Here is a 25,041-nt window from a genome sequence, read left to right as displayed (position 1 = left end):
TATAAAGGATTTTTGCAAATTAACAACTACGTACAAACACAAATACAATGAGTGAGTATTACCAACTAAACTGACTGTTTTTTCTTACAATTTGTACCATATTGCATCATTCTCTCTGTAAAATACCCTAAAATTTACCTGTTAAATACCTGCAATTTTTATAAAATTAAGTGAGCTTCAAAATAAAAGTGTTACAGATGTTTTTCATAATTGATATCATCTGCTGTGAAAATATGTAACATATTGAGACGCTGTGGAGGAAATGCCACCGGTGATCCCGTCCTTAGCAACTAAAACCCAGACTTTACACCAAAAATATTGTTTCTAATGAACCTGACTCAAGAGAATTTGGCGGCATATGGACTCCTTTTTATTTCATTTGCCAGATTTCAGGAAAACTTCCTCACTGACACTTTCCTGATAAAAATGCTTTGTAGAAAAAGGTCCAAGGGAAAGTTTTCCCTTTTTCCACTGGCCTAATTTTCCTCCTGTTCCCACTTAACATGTGCAGCCAGTTCCACGTGTGTGTGTGTGTGTGTGTGTGTGTGTGTGTGTGTGTGTGTGTGTTTGGGTATTTTCATCCTGGCCCCCATAAGGGTTCCTAATGACCAATTTACATAATTAACACGCTGAAGCATGGCAGGCTGCCTCGGTGACACACACACACATACACACACACACACATACACAGGGGTTCAGTGGCGGCAAAGTTGACACAAAGCCAAAAACTCTCTCCTTCTTCGTTGGCTTTTATTCCTCCACTTACTCCGAGTTCCTTCTTTCACTCTGGTTGTCAATACTTTCATTATTCAGACTCTGTTCTGTCTTCCTATCTAATAATTCTTAGTGGTAAACACGTCTTATCAACACGGACTGAGAGGAATGTTCCTTGTTGACACTTAAAATAACAAAAGTTGAAATTCACAACATTTAAAACAAACAATAAATCCTAAAAGTTTCCAGGTTAATTAAAAAAAGATGCTGGTGCTCATCCAACAAATAATAATAATAGAGGCATATGGCACCTTGCCTGAAAACAAACAAACAGTAGAAGAATATATTTCTTTTGAAGAGAAACTCCACTTAATTTTAAAAATGTTTTTGCACTGTTGCCGCTCAAAATTAGCTTGTATTTATCTCCTTGGAGTCGGAAGTTAAGCCGAATTCTGTGGAAGTTCCTCAGCCGACTGACTCTTATTTAAAAAGCCTCAACTTCTCTGCAGAAATACTAAATCAATCCTTATACTGTGGTATTGTTTTGCTGTATGGTTTGTTTGTTTTGAGTTGTAGAGTTTGGTGTGGAGGATTTATATCTTTATATGTGGGGGCATGAAAAACTCAAGACAGAGACTCATCAGCCAGACATTTCTCTGTTCTCTGTTAAAGAGCGCCTGAGATTGACACTAAAATGAGAATTGCTGGTCCACCGTAAGTGAGCCTGGTCAAGTTAAGCTAACGTGTTGTTGCTAACTTCGGGGCTAACCCCCTTCGATAGGTGAGTATTTTCTTTGACTTTAGGAGCTGTAGCATTTATTAACTGACAAACTGTAGTCTGTACTGTACATTTACTGCCAGATCGACAACTTACCACTAAACTTTTCCTCTGCTCGGCTCGTGTTCACGTCATGTTTCTGCCGCTCATGCAACTACACGCGCACATTTACACACACACACATGCACTGCCTTATTCCTTAACAGAGCTACGCTACTCTTGTACCTTCCACATAGATGACCTTTGAAGAACGAAGAGAGGGAGGATGACTAAAAAAAAATCCACAATAACGTAGGGTTTTATTGTGCTTTCACAGTGTACGAGTGAAAATCATTAGTAGCCCGTTGATTTTAATGATCGTCTGAAATTTTAGCAGCGGCGCTCATAATTTTGCAGCAGCGGTGAATATAGGGGAAACACTGGTGTACCAGAACATTTTCACTACATTTCTAACAAGTCATTATGGTCTCAATCTGTAAATTCAGGCCCTCTAATACGAGTGCTGGTGGTTATTTTGGAAATTATTGCTCCATTAATAAGATTTGACTTATAGTAGCTTTGATGTCTGGCGTGCGAGCGTTGATTGACAGCTGTGATTGACAGTTGGCTCCGGGATTCGCACTGAGTCGGACTATTGCCGCAATATTTCACTAAGTTTAATGTTACTTGGTTATGACACCTGCCCTGTTAGCATAACGTTAGCTCAAGGTCGCCAGCTCTAAGCTAGCATTCGCTCCAGTTGTGTTTCCAGATCATGAAAGGCAACAACTCGCACTCCTTTAAAAGATGGCGCTGACAAGACTGACAAGCTCACAACTCGCTATGTCCGTCTTTATATACAGATTGCGGTGATTGTAGATTGTCGACATCTGAGCTAAGAAGAACCGACGCTAGCTTATACGCTGTCTTGACTTGAACCTTGATCTTCCTCCCTTACTAATAAATTCTATTACAAAGTATCACACAACGTCTGATATGTTAGAGGAAGATATCACACGAAACTTCAAAAAAGTCTTCAAAAAAATAGAAAGGTGAGTGAGCTAATGTTATGCGTCATTCTTCCATGACTTCACTGGTGTTTCACTGGGAGCTGCAAGGTCCCATTGAAGTGTAAAAAAGGTTAAAACTCTCTCTCTCTCACACACACACACACACACACACACATACACCCTCTCCTCATCAAGTCTGCCGTGTGCATAGTTTAATGCCAGCACGCCAGGCAGACTAAAATCGAACAGGATTAGATGGACAGAACATATTAATCCACCCCAGACAATGAAAGGCTAAAATCCATCATATGGATTAGTTATGAAAAATGATATTTACCCAAAACTCAATCAGACCGACGTCTGAGTGGAGGAAAATAAATATGTGGAACATTATTTCAGCAGCCTGAAATGAAACCTGTGTTAGTTTGGGAGTGTCATTGTTTCAGAAGTTATTTTCAGAAACATGAGCGAGCTCTCAGACCACAAACTTTCAAAAGCTCTGATAGTTCTGTTTTTCACAAATGTCAAATCTCCATCAAGTACAAAAGTTCTATGATTGATCCCATCAGATAACAGCAACATCTCATTATCTTAGAGCACGAGATGATGTCATAAAGAAACAACAACAACAAAACATTCAATTACTGAGTGACCTGCGTTAATGTGGAAACCCAAGAGAAGCAGCAAAGTAAACGACCATATATGTTTGTTTGATCATGTGACTCCAGAACGACACATAGGAGCGTTTTCTAATCTGGCGCCTCCATCGGCAGGACAGGACATTTGTGTTAAATCACTTTGTTAAGGTTAAAGAAACATGTGTTGTGGGTTAAAGTTACTACTTCCTGCCACCGTCTTCCTCACAGCTACAATAATAACCACGTGGTTAACGTTACGGGACGATCGTGGTCAAGATAAAACAATGTCGACTCGGAGTTTGGTGATTTCCTTCTTTGTTCTCGTCATAATTACTTAAAAATACTTTATTTGGGAGGACTGTCTCTTAAAAAATGACTTAAATGAGTCTTTTCAGGTCTGTTTAGTGCCTCAACGTCCTCCTGATCAGATTCTTCATATATCAGTCATCATCAATCCATCCTGTGTGTCTAAGCTGTATTTCTGTTTTTCATGTATCGCACGTCTGTCCGTCCTGGAGGAGGGATCTCTCCCCTTTCTTCCATTTTTTTTCCCCGCTGTTAATGGATTTTTTTTGGAGGGGGAAGTTTTTCTTTAACTGGATCGAGGGTCTAAGCATAGAGGATGCTGTGTTGCTGTACAGATGTTGTAAATCCCCCCTGAGGCGAATTTATGATTCATGATATTGAGCTACATAAGTAAAAATTGACTTAATGTGTACGATGAAGAGAAGCAACAAAATCTCTCATCAGAGAGCTTGGAAAATATGATTTAAACAATTATCAAAATAGATGCAGATTAATGTAATAGTTGCAGCTTTACAGTCAGGTTGTTTTGGACTCTTTATGCCCTCTAGGGTCATACGAGGTAAGAACTCTGACAACAGCCATATTTATACACGGTAATAACCATTATCCCCCTAATAAGGTTACAATAAAAGCTTATATTTTATCTCTAGTGGCACTTTTTTAAAGCCCAACCCCAACTTTATTTTGTTTTCCTTCAGATTAGCACTATATCATCATTTCCTAGGATGGAGCAGGACTCAGTTTATATATATATATATAAAAAGGAAACAGCATTGAGGTTCCGCCAATGCAAATACAATTTAATGTGAAGAAAAAGGGAATGCTAATTCACCTGGGAGAACCGGGAGAGTGTGTGTGTGTGTGTGTGTGTGTGTATTGAGTCTCCCAGTGAGGGGTGTGTCTGGTGTTGTATTTCCAATCTGTAGTCTGAATAGTGAGTCCGAGAACACACTTGACTGCTGTAATGAGGAGCTCTCAGCCCCCTCTGTGTGTGTGTGTGTGTGTGTGTGTGTGTGAGTATAAACAGACTGAGCTCAGGGAAGGGGTGAAAGAAAGAGTGAATAAAATGAAGAGAAAAAAAAAAAAAGATAAAAGTAAGAGAAACTCCAGAGTGCTGAAAAGAGGAACAAGAATCTCTGGCTCCTTTTTATTCCTTCTGTCTCGCCTGTACAAACATGTCCTCCCCCTTCATCCTCCTCCCCCCCCCTCTCTCTCTCTCTTCACCCCCCTCCTCCTCTCCTTTTCAACTGCCCTCTTTATCTCTCTTCTTCCTCCTCATCTTTCTCCCTGCTGAAACACAAAACCCTTGTAATCCTCATGATCCAGGCCCGTCCTGAGGGGAAGGGAAGAGACGGAGAGATTCTGAGAGGGGGAAAGAGAGAGAGAGAGAGAGAGGGAAACGAACCAGAGGGTAACATGAAGAGGACGAGGAGGACTACAACAGGAAGAGAGAGACAGACAAAAAAAAAAAAATCACCACAAAACTTCCACAAAATATCCAGGAAGCTTCGGTTATTATTCAGTTTCCTCATTTAATTAACATAGTTTCTGTAAACAAACACGACAGCTTTATAATTTCTGATTAGAGCTGCAACAATTAGAGAATGAACCGTATACCAGATGCTCTTTAGTTCCAGATCCTGAAAATGGGATAATTTGCTGTTTTTCTTTGTCATATATGAGAGAAAAGGACTGACACATAGAGACAGACGACCGTTCATACTCATATTCATACCTACAGGCGATTTAGACTCGTCAATTAACCTGATCTGCATGTTTTTTGGGGCAAACTGGACCAAACAACTAAAAAAATGTCCATCAGAGCCGTAAAATACTCCTCAGTCAGACATCTTTCAATACACACATATAAAAATATCTTGTTGCTGCTGCACGATTAAAGCTTTTCACCACTCAAACGTTAAAAAACTCTTCATCGCTTCATTTAGCAGCCAAAGTTCAACTTAAACCGACCTGAGATACGCTGACCGACCTGAGATACGCTTGATATGCGTTCAGTTACACCGTCCAGTAATCACATGTGCAGATAAGACTAACAACTGCAAACCCATTGGCACATAAAATAAAAAATAAGAAACATTTTCAGCACTTTTCTTTAACTCTGCGGCTGAGCTGTAAACATCAGAGGGAGGAACGACGCAGGATAAAGCAGCCACAGTAAGCTGATTACATAAAGATAATCACAAAGTAAGAAAAACTTTTGTTGTATGGAAGCCCACTAGGACCATAAAGTTTTGTAGCGCTGTAACTTTCAGACTTTCAGTTTTTATGCACTCGCTTCCTGCCTCATCATAAACACAACTGAACTACTCAACCTTTACTTTCAGGGATCAATAAGCTAACAGACAAAAAAAAAAAAAAAAGCATATTTCTTAACAATCTTCTTCCAGATATTGATATATTTGTGTCTTGATACCAAACCTTTTTGGCCTCTACGTTGCATTTTACATTACGGGGCCTCCAAGTGGACTCTGGGGAAGTATATGAAAAAGTTCAAATCCGATACAGACCGGCCGCACATGCTGCATGATATGGAAGATGTGCAGTAAGTAATGTATGATGCTGCAATAGTCATGAGATACATTAAAGGGTCATTATTCCCAAACCTGATAGGAAAGAGAAATACGATCGATAGCGTTAAATGTTGAACTACCGACTGCGACCAAAACATTTCAGGATTCATGACCACTTGTAGCCAGAGGGAAAATATTAAAAAAAAAAAAACTTTCCATCCTCTGCTGTGAACCCTACAATGATCTGTCAAAGCAAACTCCCATTTTAAAAAGCAGCTTAAGGCCTCTTATGCAACCAGTGACACGCCGTTCATCTTTAATGGAGGTCCTGCCCAGAGAGATGAAACCGCTGATGAGCTGTGATTTAGACAGAAGTGCTGTGACGAGAACAAAGGCTCCTCTTCCTCTCTGCGAGGGGTTTGGTTTACATCAGACGAGAACCGGGAGAGTTTTGAACGGCGGAAAAAAAAAAAAAAATGAAGTCCACCTACTTTACTCTGCAATTTATTTCAGGGGGAGGGAGGGGGAAGTGGCGACGAGAGGGTAAGCAGACAAAAAGCCATCAGAGCGGAGTTATCAGGAGGCTTCAGGACACACACGGAGTCATCTACTCGTCGCTGATAATAAGAGTCTGTTAGAAGTTCTTTTCTCAATTCAATCAACGACATAATTTAAAAGGCACCTAAAACTATTTACATCACATTTTCTCCTGCCGTCTGAGTTCAGAGTCGTGTTGCTGTGTTTTTCTTCACGGCCGAGCGGTCGCCTCCAGGCTCGAGAGCTCTGGTAGCAAACTGTGATTCTAAGACCAACATCTCACACCGACAGAACGTTTCCTCCTTCTGAAGAATTCAATTGAGAGCAGTGAAGTATAATAAATCTTTAAAATAAAAGTAGAAATTAAATCTGCAATTAGGGATATTATCGGCACGTCATCGGTATCGGCCGATATAAGCTCTAAAATGAAATATCAGCATCGGCCAAAATGAACATTTTCTGCATAACTGTGCTTCCCTCCATGGACTGTTTCACCCAGGCGGTCCCGGTGCTTCCTCCGCAGGCTCCACTTCACACAGCTGCCTGTCAGACCAGCTTGGTTGATCCGGTTGTATCCAAACGGAGAGCCAGGGCTAACGTTAGCTGGGATGCTAGCTGGCTGCGTTTCCCTCCAGTCATGCTGCTGCAAACGCTCCGCTAGCCTCTCAGCTAACGTTAGCTGGGATGCTAGCTGGCTGTGCTTCCCCCCAGTCATGCTGCTGCAAACGCTCCGCTAGCCTCTCAGCTAACGTTAGCTGGGATGCTAGCTGGCTGCGTTTCCCTCCAGTCATGCTGCTGCAAACGCTCCGCTAGCCTCTCAGCTAACGTTAGCTGGGATGCTAGCTGGCTGCGCTTCCCCCCAGTCATGCTGCTGCAAACGCTCCGCTAGCCTCTCAGCTAATGTTAGCTGGGATGCTAGCTGGCTGTGCTTCCTTCCGGTCATGCTGCTGCTAACGCTCCGCTAGCCTCTCAGCTAACGTTAGCTGGGATGCTAGCTGGCTGTGCTTCCCTCCGGTCATTCTGCTGCTAACGCTCCGCTAGCCTCTCAGCTAACGATAGCCCCGGCTCTCCATGTTGATCATACTTAGTACAATCTAGCGAGCTGGAAAAAAATATGTGCATATATCGGTAATGGCAATTGGCCACAATGAGTTGGAAATATCGGCATATCGGATATCGGCAAAAAATCCAATATCGTGCATCCCTACTTGCAATACAATAGTGATTCCCAGTCTGGGTGTTCAGACGAAGCTCCCAGGAACAGCGCTGGGCTATGAGGCGATTTTGCCATTGTGGTCAAAGTCAGTACTGCAGGTCACATGATGCAAAGGGACCTCTTCCCTTTCCTAAATGCGACTCTCACACTCTTTGTAGTAGATAATGTCCAATAAAGTTGTATCAGAAATTCTTGGTTCCTGTTTTCTGTATTGTAGGACTACTTTACTTTTTTCCTACTGTTCTACTCTCCTCTCTTTTTTGGCCTCAAAACGAGAAGTTTAAAAAAATGTTTTTGGCGTCTGAGCTCCCAGTAAGTGACTTTATATTAGAATGAATGAAGTGCGACATCTTGGACCACTGAATCCAGTTCTCTTAATACATCCAAGGGATCTGGATATAAATGTGAAGGATGGAAAGATGATTAATAGGATAGAAAAGCAGAAAAAATACTTCAAATGCTTCAAAACAGTACTGTGCAAAAGTTTTAGGCACTAAAAGTAAAGTGAGGATGCTTTCAAAAATAGTTTTTATTTATCAGTTAACTTCATACAAAGTTCAGTAAACAGCAGCACCTGCAGACAGTTTTCCAGGTATTCAGCAGGTCGGTTGTTCCTGCGTCTCGGAGAAGTTGCCACAGTTCTTCTTCTGTGGATTTCAGCTGCTTCTGTCTGTTCATGTTAATCCCAGACTGACTCCATGATGTTGACATCAGGGCTCTGTGGGGGCCAAACCATCTGCTGCAGGACTCCTTGTTCCTTTTTTTTTTTTTTTTTTTTTTTTGTTGCTGAAGATAGTTTTTATGACTCTGGCTGGATGTTTGGGGTCATTGTCATGCTGGAGAATAACTCTGGGACCGATCAGACGCCTCCCTGATGGTACTGCATGACCTAAAAGGGCCTCAAACTTTTGCACAGTACTGTATATTCCTCCATTTTTTCTTTTCTTTTCTGTCTTGTGACTTAATTGGTGATTTCAAGACGCTCTAGTGGATATAACGAAACACCGATAAAACCATCATGAATTTTAAAACACTCCCTTCTGTTTTCACTTTATTATTTATTCTGACATGATATTCATCTGAAATGTTTCCTGTTTGGAGGAGTCGACACCGAGGTAGTTAGCGGCGGCGGCGGCTAGGAGCCGTTAACTAACATCTGTCACGTCATTTGAAGAAATAGGCCAATTAAAGAGATGTCATTTCTATAAATCAGCTTACAATTAACTCTAGAGCTGCAATGATCTCATCAATACTTGTCCTCATTTTTGTAGCTATTTTTCTTGGGCTACATTTCTCACTCTGACACAGGATGGTGATGATGATGATGATGATGTTCTCATTCTTAATACAAAACTCCTTCACGGCCGTCAATGAGCACAACAAGAGCTATTTCAATCACTGCAAAAAAACAAACAAACTGGTGGTACTGGTGGAGGTCTACAACCACAAATGTTTACCCATCCCGCCAAATTAAAACGCCACTCCTCTCTCCATAACCGACGCCCCGCTGTTTCACACTGACTCCTGATTCCTCACCGCAGGGTGTCCCACCCCTACAAATGTTTTTTAACAGGGATTACATCACATCAAGGAAGTAATGATCCCATTTTCAGGGAAAACAGCATCCCTAAACCTGTTTTACTACCTAAAAGACTCTAATTTAATTGTGTCTGAGAACTTTAACAGCCTGGAATCGAGTTGTTAATATAATTCAAGACGTTTAAAGACTTTCTCGAGACCTACAAACACCCTGATGAACAAAACACAAAGTAAAAAAAGTGGGGGAGAAGAAAAAAAAAGCACTTTTGGTTGCTTAATAATTGTTTCTAGTTGCACAAAGCCAGAAAAATATGAGAGAAAGGCCGTCACAGCTGAAGAGCAGCAAAATGGTTTAATTCAAAATGATGACAGTGAATGATTCAAGAGATCAAAATGATCCAGGAGATTAAAAATCCAGCCTGTAGCAAATATGGGGGTGAGGGAGAAGATAAAGATATGAAGGGTGGAAAAAAGAAAAATCTTTAGAAAGTTGTTTCATTATCTTACTGAATCCTTCCTGAAGCTTTTGGGAAAAAAAATGTTTGAACAGTTGAATAGAGGAAGTACACTCATGCTCACACACACACACACACACACACACACACACACACACACACATAGTGAGAAATCTAGCTCTGAGGGGAGATAATCTTTAGAGAATAATTTTATTCTCCCATTAAATCCTCCCAGATGCTCCCAAAGAATATTTGAATGAGAAAAAAAAAACACACACACATACACATAAAACCACACACTGGTGGTATTCACGCTTCCTGATGAAACACTCATTTGACACGGGTAACAGCCTAGTTACACACACACACACACACACACACACACACACATATAATATAGGCCTACATGTGTTGGTATCATATAGACACACACACACACTTGGAAAAGACAAAGACAAAGGCAAAGGACGAACGCAGCGCTGACAGACAGACGTGTGTATTTGTAATTTTCTTGATGCTTTTCATGTCACTTCACTTGATTTGTCTATGCTCTTTCATTACATGAGTGTGTGTGTGTGTGTGTGTGTGTGTGTGTGTGTGTGTGTGTGTGTTTGTACTCCTACTTTCTCCTCTCTGTACTGTGACATTCTAGTTCATTAATTCTGACAGTGCTGTATAAACTTTAAACTCCTCTCAGCTCCCGTGAGGCTCAACGCGCCGCCGCGCAGATCAAACCGAGCGCTCATCCACGCTGTGTGTGTGTGTGTGTGTTTCTGTGTGTGTGTGTGTGTGTGTGTGTGTGTGTGTGTATTACTGCCAGACAAGCATTTTTCAAGCAAATTATCAAGGGCTACATGGGCTGATGGTTATTTTCATTATCGACTATTTAGTCTTAAATAATTAGAATCATTTAGTCTAGAAAATATCAGGAAATAATGAAAAATGTCCATCAACAACTTTCTAAAAACCTTTAAGATTTATGATATAAAGAGAATCTGGAACTCTTTCTTTCATAAATGCTAAAATCTATTTGTGACCCTCATAATTATTTTTTCTTGTTTTGCTTTGAAAAATACATTAAAAAGCCATAAACAGCTAAAATTACATAAATAAATAATAAATAATTTGCAAGAACAAAAAGCAAAGATTAGAGGAAAGACTGAAAAAACTCATTTTGTGCTTCTCGTATCCTGTTAATCTCCTGAGCTCTCAGACTAACCTTAAAACAAACCTGATGACTTCAATGAATAATCAATTATAAAAAAAAACCAAACAATTGATGATTGGTTTTCTGTCAGGAGACTCATTGATTAACTGACTGTTTCAGCGCTAGAATCAGCCGTACAGGTGACATGTTAAACTCCCCGTCGTTAACGCATGACCGGGTACGTTTCATTATCATGTGTTAGGTCGTGTGTGTGTGTGTGTGTGTGTGTGTGTGATCTCTGCTACAACTGAACCCATCAGCCTCATATCTTTTATGCTCATGTATGGCTGTTCATGGTTGCAGTGACTCACAATTGTTAAAAAACCTACTTTATAAAGCGTTTTAGACCGTCGCAGTCTGTTGCAGGCCACGTTTTGACCTTTGTCGCGGCTCAAAAACTGACATCAATAGAAATATTTGGTCTCATCTTGAACCGAAGCATCTGCAGATTAATTCCATACCCGATATGTTATGATCCGCTAATGTTAGGCACGACACAGAGATGATTAAATCCCTGTTTTTGTTAGCTTCGCCGCCATCTGGACTGTAAGGGAGCTGGGAGGGACGACTGAGTGAGATTCAACTCTTCTTTGTTTGAGAGGTTTTATTTTATATGGTGTGTTACAAAGAAACTGTTCCAAGTAAATAACAAAATGTTCTAGATAAATAATGTTTATACTGAGACGTTTGGACTTATCGTCTGGTTTATTGTTACCTTATTGAGTTTATACAGTTAGATGAACCCAGGAGGACCATCAGAGATCTGCACTCTTCTAGTTCTTTATATTTTACACTTTCATGTTATATAATGTTGAAAAATAAAAAGCAGCTGAATCAGATCATCCATCACATGTATCACTAACAGTTTTGACTTGATATCTGTATCTTCTGACGTCTTCATGCCGTTTCATTTTGTTTTAGCACCGTTACGCAACACAAACACACTCTCGAGCCAAACGCCAGGCTTGTCCTGTAAATACTCCCTTACACCCCCCCCCCCCCCCCCCCCACCCCGGATCAGCCTCCCTCTCAAGTCTAACGAGCTAATTAATGACCAGTCAATCAGACATCAAAGGCTACACCCAGAGGGGGAAGCGGTAAGTCCATATTTGGAAACTTTCCAAACCACATGACCACAAACTGAGTGCAGATAATGTGCACAAACTTCATTTGATGAATCCCGAGGGAATAAAGCTCAGATTGAAGTAAAGACACAATAATTAAAAGAGTAAAAATCAGTGAAAGGCACAAAAAAAACCCATAATTTATGAAGAGAAGCTCACGAGTGTTGCTGTGAATTATTGATCACTCCTCTGTTATTTCATCTGTTGAATTTCAAACTTTTTTTTTCTAACAGGCAGAGCAGCCATGTTTCTGTTGGACTGCTCTGATCTCCCACGCCACCTGAACTACCCACCGTGCCCTTTTCACTTCAGTTTTATTTTCCCACTGCGCTTGAACACTGATGCAGCATTTCAAAAGATAGAAACATGAAAAATGTTCTATACTAATGTTACATATGATGGAGCTAACGTTAGCCACATGAACTCATGTTCTTTTCTTGTTTTTTTAAATAAAAATTCTTAGCACAGCGTCTATTTACCGGAAATTTTCAGAAGCTTCTCACATCTCATTACGTTAAAATCATCAGATGAAGTGTTACTGAATATAATTGTTAGCTACAACCTAAAACATTTTGTCAAACTGCTATTTCCAAAGTAAATAACGAAGCTTCAACTCTGTGTAATGAATTCTCAGCGTTTCTGTTCGACTAGTCCGATCTCCCACGCCACCTGAACTACCCACCGTGCGCCTTTCACTTAAGTTTTCAATTTACAGAAGCTTCTCACATCTCATCACCTCAACGTGACGGAAAATTTCTGACATTTTAAAGACAAAATCATCAGATGAAGTGTTACTGAATATAATCGTTAGTTACAAACTGCTATTTCCAAAGTAAATAACGAAGCTTCAACACTGTGTGATGAATTCTCAGAACAGAATTTGCTTTTAAAAGAAGAAGAAACAAACCGTTCTGTCGATGCTCGGTCTGTTAAACCATTAAAGTCTATTTTTAAGACACTCTGTGGATGTCATGTAACAGGTATTTCTTACGTAAGACAAAAGACAAACCGACAAACGTGTTTCTATGTGCAGAGAGAGAAAAGGCAGGAAAGAGGACACTTCTCATCTACTGTATCGCTGAGAGTCAGTAAAGCTCTACAAGGATCTATCTACTATGTTGCACACACACACACACACACACACACACACAGAGTCCATTTTGTAAGTAAGAAATGAAGAGAATAATAGAGAAAGAGGCTGTAGAGAGCAGTGAAGTAAGCTGTTAAAGCCATCAGAGGCAGGGAGGGTCCCTGCTGTTGTCCATAAAAGCTTAAATGTAGCAGACAGCTTAGTGAGTCTGCCTCAGTACTCTCCCTCCTCCTCTTCACTTTTCACTTCTTCTCCCCCCCCCCCCCCGTCTGCAGCGTTTCAAAGTTCATGTATAATAAAAATGAGCTGCAGGTATTCCTGATTCAGCTCTTCTGTGATCAAAAAGGAATTAAAGGAGTGAAACATTCGGCTCTTGCTCGGCAATAACAAAGCTCCGCTGCGGACCGTGTGCACAGTCGCAATAAATATATGCAGTGAAAACCAAAAAATTGACACCTCGGGGTGCAAAGGCCGACCGCTGGCATGGGTACGCCCGAATAAATTATGATTAAATTCAAGAAAAGTTTATAAATTCAGGAGAAACTAAAAGTGAAAGACAGTAAGTGATACTGGACTTTAGTGCTGCCAAATGGTGCATCAGTAGTGATGGATAAAAATGATAATTAATAATGTAACTACAGTATTTAAGGGCTCTTTAGTTTCTCGTTATGGAAAATTGAATCTTATTGATGCATCCTTTCTGGTCAAATAGGAGCTAAAAGTAACAGAGCAGGACGTTTGCTGCTTTCTATAGATACAAAACAGATCAGGAATAAACAGGAAGTGATGACATTAATATCTCTACTTCCTCTGGAATAGATCACATGAGAAAAGATGAAAACTTGCTGCGACGGAGTTTGTGAGAAAGTTAACAGACGCTGAAAAGTGCAAAAAATACGCCTTCAAGTTTTAGGATAAACTGTCAGAAGTGAAGTGATAATGTATTTGTGTTTGTTGATTCTTGGCTAACAAGTATCTAAGTAGCTAACATTAAGAACAAGACTTAACTAAAAGGATTTTTATTCAGCAATTATCTAAAATGCATCAGTTAACAGCTAATTACTTTGAAAACAGCTAAAATCAAGTGTTGGTTATGAAACATTTTTTTGGAGAAAACTGTGACAAAGAGTTCAAAATCAAATCAGACTGAACCAACGAAGTGAAACGTATCTCCACATTCACATCAGCAACCATTTTGATAATCAAATAATCGTTTTAGTCTTTTGTTTAAAGCAAAAATACCAAATATTTGCTGGTTCCAGCTTCTCAAATGTGAAGATTTGATGCTTTTCTTCGTCGTACATGACAGTGAACCGAGTATCTTTGGGTTGTGGACTGTTAGTCAGACAAAATAAGACATTTGAAGACGTCAGCTTGGGAACTGTGGGAAATTATAATAGCAAAAACAATTAATTGGTTAATAATAAGATAATGAAAATAAACATTAGTTGCAGCAACTAGATGCAATGTCTGCAGCAGAGCTTCCAGTTGTGAAAAAGGTTCAGCATGCTTGAAACAAACAAGGTCATGTCCGTGTCTAAAGGTGAGTGTGTTTATAGCTGTTCAGCTGCATCCCGCCGCCTCTCCGATCCCTCATCGGGAACATCTCATGTTTTTTGAGTGTCTCTGTTATCCCAACGCATTGAATCCTACCGGACGACTCTTGGAAGACATTCTTGGAGTTGCACGCTCAAAAAGTGACGAAAGAGCTCGAGAGAGAAGTTAAATCCCAGCGTTCTTCTCTTGCTTCTGCACAGCTGGCCAATCCTGGTTGAGTGGGTGTGATTGTCGATTTTGTGAAGTTATGAAAAATTGTCTGACCCCAAAAAAGGTTTCAGACACCGTCAGACAATCAAGAGAAGCATTTTGTTTGAAGCTCTTCAGCATCAACAGGTTTTCACGGCTGTGATTTTGACTGTTTTTGGACGTGCACGGCTACGAGCTCACTGCAGGATTATACAGTCGATACTGAACATAGACGTTGTTCAGAAAACTCAAAAAGACTTTCATCTCTTTGCAGTGTTACAAAGCAAGAACTCCCACACATTGCATGACAGTGAATTATGTCTCCTTGCACTGGAGAGGCTGTGAACAAGTACCAGGTGCTGGAATGGATTTTCTGAAAGGAAACTTTGCAGCAGCAGCAGAGCACAGTATCGCTCGGAAAACCAACAAAACTGGAACCAGATGTTCCCATGACAGAGCCTTTAAATAGAAGAAGAAACAAATGTAAGAAGTACTTGACAGGAAGAACGGAGAGCAACAGCCTCCGCGGTGAAACGGACAAATAAAGGGCGCGACCTCTAGAAATTCTTCTCAATGAACCAACATTGTCGCAGCACTGAGTGATCTCTGGTAAGTTGAACTATTGAGCAGCAGCAGAAAGAAAAAAAAAAAAAAAACGGGGACAAGATGAAAGGCAAAGACAAAGTTTCTTCTTCTTTGGTCCAATCCAGCGGCGAGTTGGAGCAACTAAAAGAGTATAAAAGCTTTCCACCGTGGGGGAAGAGACAGAAGCCACACTCTGCTGGCTCACAAAGAAAAGAAAATACTAAAAACCACACAAGAGCATCCATCCATCCATCCACGCCCTCCTCATACACATGCACAACAACACACACACACACACACACACACTGCACACACTAAACTGCTGGCAACAATCCCGAAACTATTCGATCACACACACACACACACACACACACACCACAGTACCAGTTGGCAGCTGATAAAAGTCTGCTCCAAGTCATCAACTTTGCCTTCTAAGTCTCCTTCTTCTTCTTCTTCTCTGTTCTTTCCGTTCTTTTCTGCCATTTTCGTTGCTTTCATCCTTCTTGACTTTCTTCCATTTATTTTATATTTTTTTCCAATGTCTCCTCTTTTTTTTTTTTTTTTTTTTTTGCAATGTTCCTTCACAATTCATCCATCACTATTCGGACATCTTTTCTTCCATCCTTCCTGGCATCCTTGCATCCTTCCTTCCTTCCTTTCTCTACATCGTTAAGGCTATAAATTAATGAGCTGATTAAGGGGATACAATGAAAATGATGGACACACACTGAGTTTTGGCAGCTCTCGGGAGATGTTTGCCATCTTTGTGTGTGTGTGTGTGTTGAAAGAAGAAAAAAAAATGGACTCGAGTCAAACCCACACACCTCAAATTTTACGCAGTGATACAATTCTGGGACTAAACCCAAACACAACAATCAGACTGCCAGCCAGACACACACACACACACCATGTCTGAGTATTATGTGAGGTAGTGAGGTAAGCAATGATGTGATGAGGAAGATTAATAGAAAAGAGAAAGAGAGACGACTTGATGAAAGCTTTCTGTAATATCCATACGTCTTGTACTTTTGTTCCACACACACACACAAAAAAAACTGTGTTTACTGAACTGGTGGTTATATTATTCATTCACTTTGGTTTGACTGATGTGGCTTTGAGAAGGTCAGTATTGATATTTTCTGGACTGAATCTGCTGAGAGCTCATGTTTTGTACCAATGTTCAATATTTAAAGAATAAACACTGTGGCTGACTGAGTTTCTATCGGGTTGTTTCTATGTTTCTCTTGGATTCGCTCAGAGATTGGACCCGAGAGCGACTGAAGATAAGTTTGTTTTTGTATAAACTGGACTAGATTTGGGTAATAAGAAGATATAAACCACGAGTCAAAAAGAGATTTGTTAACTGGTTTGCTGAGATGTAATATCCGCTTGTACTTGGATGTTGTGAGGGCAAATCAACTAGCAGGACTACTTTATGTCAACATTGGATTTACAAGATTTATGAATCGATGTGAAGCGTCAACAAACATCAGTGTCAAACTGCTGGTTCTGCTTCTCTGTCTGGATAAATGCTGCTTCTGTTATGCTGTAAATTCGTTGCACTTTCACACGTTTTGCATTCAAACGCTCAGTCTGACGTGTCAAACTTGTCAAATGCATGTTTAGACAACAACTCCAGATTCTGTTTATCTTTAAAAAGGTAACACATCATTGCTTTCCCTCATAGCTTCCCGCGGGAAGTTATGGTTCATATTAATCTCATTACGACATATGCATGTGTAGTGTTAGCAGTTGTTTCACGGGGGCCGCTGTGATGCACCCTGAGGCCCCCCAGCGGACTCAAGTCGCGTCCCCCTGCTGGAGCCATCTGCTGGGCTTTTTCTGCAGCCGGTCTCAGGAAACTCACAGCAGCAGGAGGTTGATGAGAAAAGATGTACTGTGAATTTTTTACTGTTGCTCAAAAGCGTTTGCTGTGATTGTGTAAAACACTGCAGGCAAAGCAGGTGGAAATATCATTTGTCTACATGTTTATGCTTGTTGAACAGGTGGTTTGATAAATTATTCTTATTGGGTTTTTACTTGCAAAGCTTTTATTGCACTTACGGTACTTATCTTTTCACATCACCTGGTTCACTGTGACCATCGTGGTGTGTCTCACCAACAAAGAGAAGAACACGTGACTTGGGCTTGTCTTGACTTGACTTGGCAGGGTTTTTCCTGGCAAGTCAAGTCAAAGCCTTGTGAAAAGAAGTCCAAGAAAGAAGTGCGCAGGTCAGTCAAGACAAATCAAAGTCAGGTACCAAGTCCTGTCAAAGCAACTCTCAACTCAGTCAAGTCAATGTCCAGTCTCAGTTTTTCAATTAAGTCAATTAAGTCAAATCCAAGTCAAGACTCAAGTTACGTACCGATTCAGGCAAGACAAGTATCAAATTAAGTCCAATGTCAATCGAGACGAGTTCCAGTCGAGTACCAGGTCTTGTCAAAACAATTTCCAAGTAAATCAAGACAAGTCGAAGTTTTGACAAAACAAGTCCCAAGTCACCCTAGACAAGACCAAGTCAAGTCCAAGTCTTGTCAAATGACGTCTCAAGTGCCAAGTCACATGAGACAAATCAAAGTCAGGTACCAAGTCCTGTCAAGGCAGCTCTCAACCCAGTCAAGTCAATGTCCAGTCTCAATGTTTCAATCATCGAGTCAATTAAGTCAAATCCAAGTCAAGTCTCAAGTCTTGTCAAGACGAATTCAAGTCGAGTACCAGGTCTTGTCAAAGCAATTTCCAAGTAAATCAAGACAAGTTGAAGTTTTGTCAGAACAAGTCACCCTAGACAAGTCTGTGTCAAGTTTCAAGTCATGTCCCAAGTCAGTCAAGACAAGACCACATCAAGTCTTTTCAAAACAAATCTCAAGTCAAGTCTCAAGTCCATCGAGACAAGTCAAAGTCAGATATCAAGTCTTGTCAAAACAAGTCTCTAGTTTAGGTTTAGGACTTGGGTTTAGTTTAGTTTTAGGATTACAGCGGTATTTCTTTGGTTGGGGGATGAATGTACATAAAGGAAAATATTTATGCTCATATGAAAGGTTATCCATTTATTTGTTCAGGAGTGAAGCCGTATAAAAGCTGCTGAAAATAAAAATCAAAGCCAACCAGGAAAAAAAAATAATAAAACTGAGCTGAACAGGACTTTATCAGCTTCAGTTGGTGCACCTCAAATATGAGAGAGGGATGACGGATTTCACCCTGAGAAAGTGGTATCTTACACACAGACACACACACACACACACACACACACACACACACACACAAAGGCCCTTGTATTTGCTTTCATAAGATTTGACAGAGTGACAAGCTACAAGCTCCCATGGAAGGCTGAGAAAATGAAGCAGTTTATGGGAACAAGAACTACTTTAAACACACACACACACACACACACACACACACACTGGGTAACACAGCAGAGGGGGGGAATGAAAGATTGAGAACACGGAGGCAAGAGGGAAACAGTGATGGATGGAAGACAGACGGGGAAGTGGAGGAGAGGAACACACACACACACACAAACACACACACACACACACACACTGTGGCGACACGCTTTAATATGAGTTGGCAGACTGCGAGCGGACAGAAGCAGATCATAGAAAGCAGTCATTCAGATTAGACGACCATTCAAATCAACCAGTCACACTGGAAGGTCTCATTTTTAGTCCAGTGTGAGTTTCTGAACAGCAACACATTCAAAACCGCTGATAAAAATACTCAAATAATTAAGACGTTTAAACTTGTCAACTTTCATATAAACTATTTTTGAAATATTCTGTTTTTCGTCCAAGAAAAGAAGGATTCTCTGCAGGCTAGAAAAGTCTCTGAAACAGTAGAGAACCGAGGTCATGAACTCAGAGAGATCGAAAGCCATAAATGGCCAAAAAGCTCCGCAGGCAGTAACAGAGAGAGAAAAGTGTTACCACCTTCACTGTGGTAGATAATCTTTGTGTGCATACTGTATTTTCTTTCATGTTCGGTGGCGTAAGAGTTAGTCTGAAGGGTTAGTTTTCACATGCCTGGAATCTTGTACCCGAACCAAAAAAAGAACGGCTTACATAAACCTGAGATGGTCCTGTCTTTTATAACGAAATGACAACCCAGAATGCAATTCGATTCTAGTGATTCATTCAGCATTTCTGGAAAAAAAACCTTAAGAACCAGTGGCACAGTAGTCGGTACAAACTCTTGAAGCTGTCCAGCGAAAATTTGCTGAAATGCAGAGACTTGTATTTTAAATTCAAGTAGAGGTCATAACATTTGTGTCAAGGCTGAAATTTGGGGTAAGTGTGTATAAAATGATCCAAAGGACCGATAGAGCCAAGAAAGAACATTATCTAGCTTCATGTGCTAGAACAAGATGATACAAATATACTGTATATGATACGGTCAGAAACTTTAAAACCACTTAAGAGGAAACAAAAGAGGAAAACTGAATGTTAAGGTGTTAATATTTGTGCAGAAATATGCAAGGAAAAGCCAATCATACACTGCTACAACAGCAAAAAGCTTCTTCTAAGATGAGAAATTCAATAGAAAAACAGGAACAACAAGCAACTCATCTTTGCACATAAGTATTTCTGTGTGTCAGTTATGTTGCTGCTACGTATTCCCTTTTTAAAAAGGATATTTATACATGTGAAACTAACTGGAACTGGCTTAAACTCAGTAGCCAACATAGCTGCCGTCTAGCGAAAAGGCAAAGCTGTGAATGTTAAATACACAAAATCACCTGTGATGAGGGCAAATTCGAGTCAAGATTTCACATTTTTCGATGCCGAAGCTGCAACATATTTTGTTCATGTTTTCAAACTGTCCATTTTGCACAGATAAGATACCCAGAACACTGCAGTAGATTAACTCCCCATCCAGCATCAGTTAAACTCCCAGTGCGTATGACCTCATGGTGTTTCTGAAGACAAACGTGGGTTTTACACCTTTGAAATGAGGACTCTTTGTCTGAATCTCACTTCTTTGAAAAGGCTATTTGAGAGTGAAGACTCGGTTTGAGGGTTAAGGTTTAATTTAGAGCAGATTAGGGTCGTCACAAGTAAAGAGGGTAAGGGTTAGAGTTGTACTTTATCCCACCACAAGCATCTTACATCTCAGGCTGCAACACACTGAACACATTTTTTTTCTTACTGCGGTATTAGAAGAAAAATAAAGCTGGTAGTATTAAAGTCCCTTGACAGCTGCCTCGGCGACATCGGGGGAGTTCAGACAGAAGGAGAAAAGCAATATGAGAGAGACAGAGAGGAGTGTGTAAAGTGTCAGTAATTGGCTGATATGTGAGAGGAGTGTTTGTATAGGGGGCAGCAGAGTCTCGGACGAGAATTCATTTCTTTAAAAAACGGCCTGAAGCCTCCAATTAACCCCTTAACCCACACACCCCCCGCACTACCCCACACACACACACACACACACACATAACTGCCAAAATAAACAGCCAGTGGCATTCATGGGAACCTATAATGGTTTCTGAGATGAGAGCCAAGAAGGGAGAAAGTTCGAAAAATGATATGAACGCCGTGTGAAAGAAGTTTGATAAGAATCTAAAAGGAATTTAGACATTTTTGTTTCCTTACCTGTTCAGTGTTCAGGCCTGTTGATCTCTGGATGACATGAACCGCTTCGCTCCGCTGAAAAAAAAAAAAAACACACAAAAAAACCCTTTATTGACATTATTATGGCATCAGTTTTGTTCCCTAAATAAAAAATAAGACATAAATCACTGCAGCAGGGTCCTGATTGGTCATCTGATATCTGAAAAAAACAAAAAAAAAAAACACAGCTCGGATTTTGCTGAAACTCGAGGGGGAAATCGATGAGTGGCCCCCGAGGGTTACGCTCAAATTACAGGTCAAGAAAAGGTGACGTATTTGTCATAGATCGTCTTTCTGTCGGTGACTCCGCCTGAAGAGTTTAAGAACAAAAAACCCCTGAAACTTCCTCACACACAGGTTCTTCCGCATGTCTACATTTAACCCCGACTTGCTGTATTGTGTTGTATCTTTACATTTTAATAATTTTTCATCTGATTCCATTATTAGAGACAGATGGGGAGAGCTGGAGAAGATGTTTTCTCCGCTCTTGATGAGTGTGTGTGTGTGTTTTGGTGGTGGTGACAGGGCGGGGCTTTAAAATATAAACGAGCCAATAAAAGTTTGGCAGCGAAAACATGGTGACAAATGATTAAGTGTCTGGTTTGCTTGTAATGGGAGTGAGAATAAATACAATATGTATTGAAACAACTGCAAAAGAAGATATGTGTTCTATTAGGAGCAGTGACAGTTCTTTTATAATCAGATAATTTACTCATACATCACTGTTTGTGATCTCATTTGTTTGCTGTTATGATCATAACATCCAAGAGCTGATAGGGATTAAAAACAAGATGATATGAAACACAAAACAGCAGCAAATCCTCGAAAGTAGATAACATTTTAGTCTTTTTTTTTTAAAAAAAGATCAATAAAATCGACTAATTTCACATTGTCACTCCTCTAGATAAGTGTTTTCATCAGCTCTGAAGTCTATCAGTCAGTTTGTTGGAAATATCTCAATAACTATTGGCAGGATTAACATGAAACAGACTTCAATGGTCCCCAGAGGATGACGCCAAATAACTTGGTTGACACCTTGAATTTTCCCTTAATCGCCACTATGAGGTTGACATTTTTGCTTTTGAATGAAATGTCTCAACGACTACTGAATGCATTGCCATGAAATGTGATACATGTTCTCTGCAGAATGTATCCTAATGTCTTTAGTGATCCCTTAACTTTTCCTCTAGCGCCAACATCAGGTTTCTTTTTGTCCAACACTTATTACGACATTCCCATCAGCCTCAGCTGTATTACAGTATATGTTTCATTATATTTAACCTTTATTTAACCAGTCCCATAAAGGTTGGAGACTTCTTTCGCAGGAGTGACGTAGCCAAAAGTTGCAGATATAAAAAGTTGCAGATATGAAAAGTTGCAGAGCTAATTAGCAAATGTTAGCATGTATCACCATGGTTAACATTACCTGCTAAACATCAGCATGTTAGCGCTATGCTAGCGTTAGCATTAAGCTGAAAGCACAGAGTTGCTAGCATGTTGTTGTTGATTCTCATTAACAATGTTAGCGTTACGAAAAGTTAAAACGCTGATAATGATAATATTTATTGCTCATATCTGAATAAAGCAAATACAGGAGAAAACTTTACACTTATTTGGACTGAAGCTATTTCAATTCACTTTAAAAAGACACAGTCAGGTGTCCATATGAAGAGTGAAAGAGGTTTTCCTCGCTGTAATCATTCCTCCTGTTCATACTGGATATTAAAAGATCCTTCAAATGTGATTACAATGTAGGTGATGGAGGCCAAAATCCACATCCATAGAGAAGTTGATGTGAAGCTTATATGAGGCTTCATCAGTCTGAGTTAGTCACATCAAGTGGATATCTGACACATTTACAGTCTTTTTAGCGTCAAATTCCCTCTTTGTGTTTCCTTGTTGAGCTGCTGTGGAAGTATAGTAACGAAAAGAGGGACTTTGGCACTAATAAGACTGTAACGTTGAAAGATATCTACTTGATTTGACTCATCTGAAGCTTCGTATTAGCTTCAGATAAACTTTTAAATACATGTTTGCAGGTTTCACTGTTCATTTGGGCTCCTGACTGTTGTTTTAAGACACACTTGAAAAACTGTGAACTCATCCTTTAACCCACAGACTATGCTGAAGCTAATACACTGAACACTGGTTCAAACCCTCTTTCCACTAAAATGAAATCTGGCCCGACTGCGACAGAACCTGCGAGCCTGTGGATCAAAGCGAGAACCAGCCTTATATTCACAGCACAGTGACATTAATTAAATGAAATTAATTTGCAGAAAGTGCTAGAAATCTTGTATTATCTATGAGAGAGAAAAGCACATTACTGCCTGGAATAATAACAAAAAAGCTGGAGTTCGGCCTGAGTTTAAATAGAGCCTTTCGTCAAGGCCCGAATTAAACTAAAGGCTTTTTAATTTGTGATAATAAGAGAAGAGAGCCTCAGTTTTTTTTTTCTTCTCATAGCGATAACATTAATGCTTATACCCAGGCTCTAAAATAAAGGGACTTTTTAAACTGAGAAGATAAAGGAAAAATCAATTTAGGGAGTAATCTTCATAATGAGACAAGCAAACAGACAAAAAGCGGAGTGTGTAATGAACAAAAGAGCAGCTGAAGGCCCCCCCCCCCCCCCGAAATGTTGCTGAATAAGGCCTCCGGTAAAAGACTTCACAGGTATCTTCATTTTCATTACACACTGTTAAAACCCAGACGAGGAGGAGGACACTGCTCACCTCTCTCCTCCTGCTGCAGAAACTAAAAGTGAAGCACGCTGCCTTTCACTTTGCATTGAAACAAATAGCAAAGCAGCAAGTGAGGCGAGAATGTGAATGTGTGTGTGTGTGTGAATGTGTGTGTGTGTGTGTTTGCATGTGTGGTGAAGTTTGTTTGGCAGCACTTCTAACAATGTTGAGGCCCTCGGTGCTATCCAACAGAATAGCCCAGTCTGTCTCCACTCTATCTCAAAGAACCATATGCTTCTGAATAGCACAGTCGACTTGTGTGTGTGTGTGTGTGTGTGTTCATTTATTTTTTGTGTGTGTGTGTGTGTGTGTGTGTCCATATGTTCTACCATCTAACACCCAACATCTAAACATCCAGATGGCGAAGCATCAGTCGACACAATGTTTCCTTCCATCACCAGGAAGTAGCTTGAAAAGCGTATAAAAAAAAAAAAAGACAATAAATATTCATCATCTGGGCTTTAGGGACCGAACACACAACTCACTTGACAATTACACTGCAGTTATCATATTATGATAAGTGCAACTATAAAAGCAGAGAAAGAACGGGTCTAAATAACCTGAAGGTAAGGATTAAATTTAAGGAGAAGACACAGATACTGTTAAGAATCAGACAAATCCACTTCTGATGCTTTTCTCAGCTGGATTTATGTCCTCAGAGTGTTTGAATAATGTTAAAAACTTGTATATGTTCAACAGAAGATAGATTTCCAGCTCTTTCTCTCAGGTTCAAAACTCTGATTGATTAAAGACAAAAGAAAAATTTAACTCTCATATAATCTCATAACTGCAGAATTATGTTGCCTTCAGTTAGTCAATCAGATTTATTTGCCTTTTCGTGTTAATTCAGTTTTCCAGTGTGATGTTGTGTAAATGTTCTAGGTGCAGCTAAAAAGAAATACGTCGATGTACAACAACCTGGACGATTCTTAAGTGCTGCAACTGTAAATTATTTTCATTGTCGATCAATCGATTGGTCTTTAAAATGACAGAAAATGGTGAAAAATGTCCATCACTGTTACTCAAAGCCAAAGATGACGCCTTCAAACATCTTATTTTGTCACGACCAACAGTCCAAAACCCAAAGATGTTCAGATTACTGTCACAGAAGACTAAAGAAACTAGAAAATATTCATATTTGAGAAGCTGGAACCAGAGAAAAAAATAACACTCAACTAACAATTAATCACTTACCAAAACAGCTAACGACTACTATTCTGTCAGTCCACTAATCTCAC

At 40.0% G+C, this 25,041-nt stretch overlaps 1 protein-coding gene across 2 annotated transcripts in view; it reads right to left on the bottom strand.

Annotated features, from left to right (window-relative positions):
• Nucleotides 1-25,041, bottom strand: part of LOC137176124 (plexin-B2-like) — a 206,942-nt gene that overhangs the window by 105,645 nt on the left and 76,256 nt on the right. For both annotated transcript variants that reach the window (XM_067582193.1, XM_067582196.1), the window contains exon 3: nucleotides 21,042-21,095. The gene's annotated coding sequence lies outside the window, so the exon portion shown is untranslated. The remainder of the gene's footprint in view (nucleotides 1-21,041; nucleotides 21,096-25,041) is intronic.

This window comes from Thunnus thynnus, chromosome 23 (genome assembly GCF_963924715.1).
Source record: "Thunnus thynnus chromosome 23, fThuThy2.1, whole genome shotgun sequence".
Lineage (NCBI taxonomy): Eukaryota > Metazoa > Chordata > Actinopteri > Scombriformes > Scombridae > Thunnus > Thunnus thynnus.
Note: the sequence above shows the minus strand (reverse complement) of the source record. Positions and strands in the feature narration are given on the sequence as shown.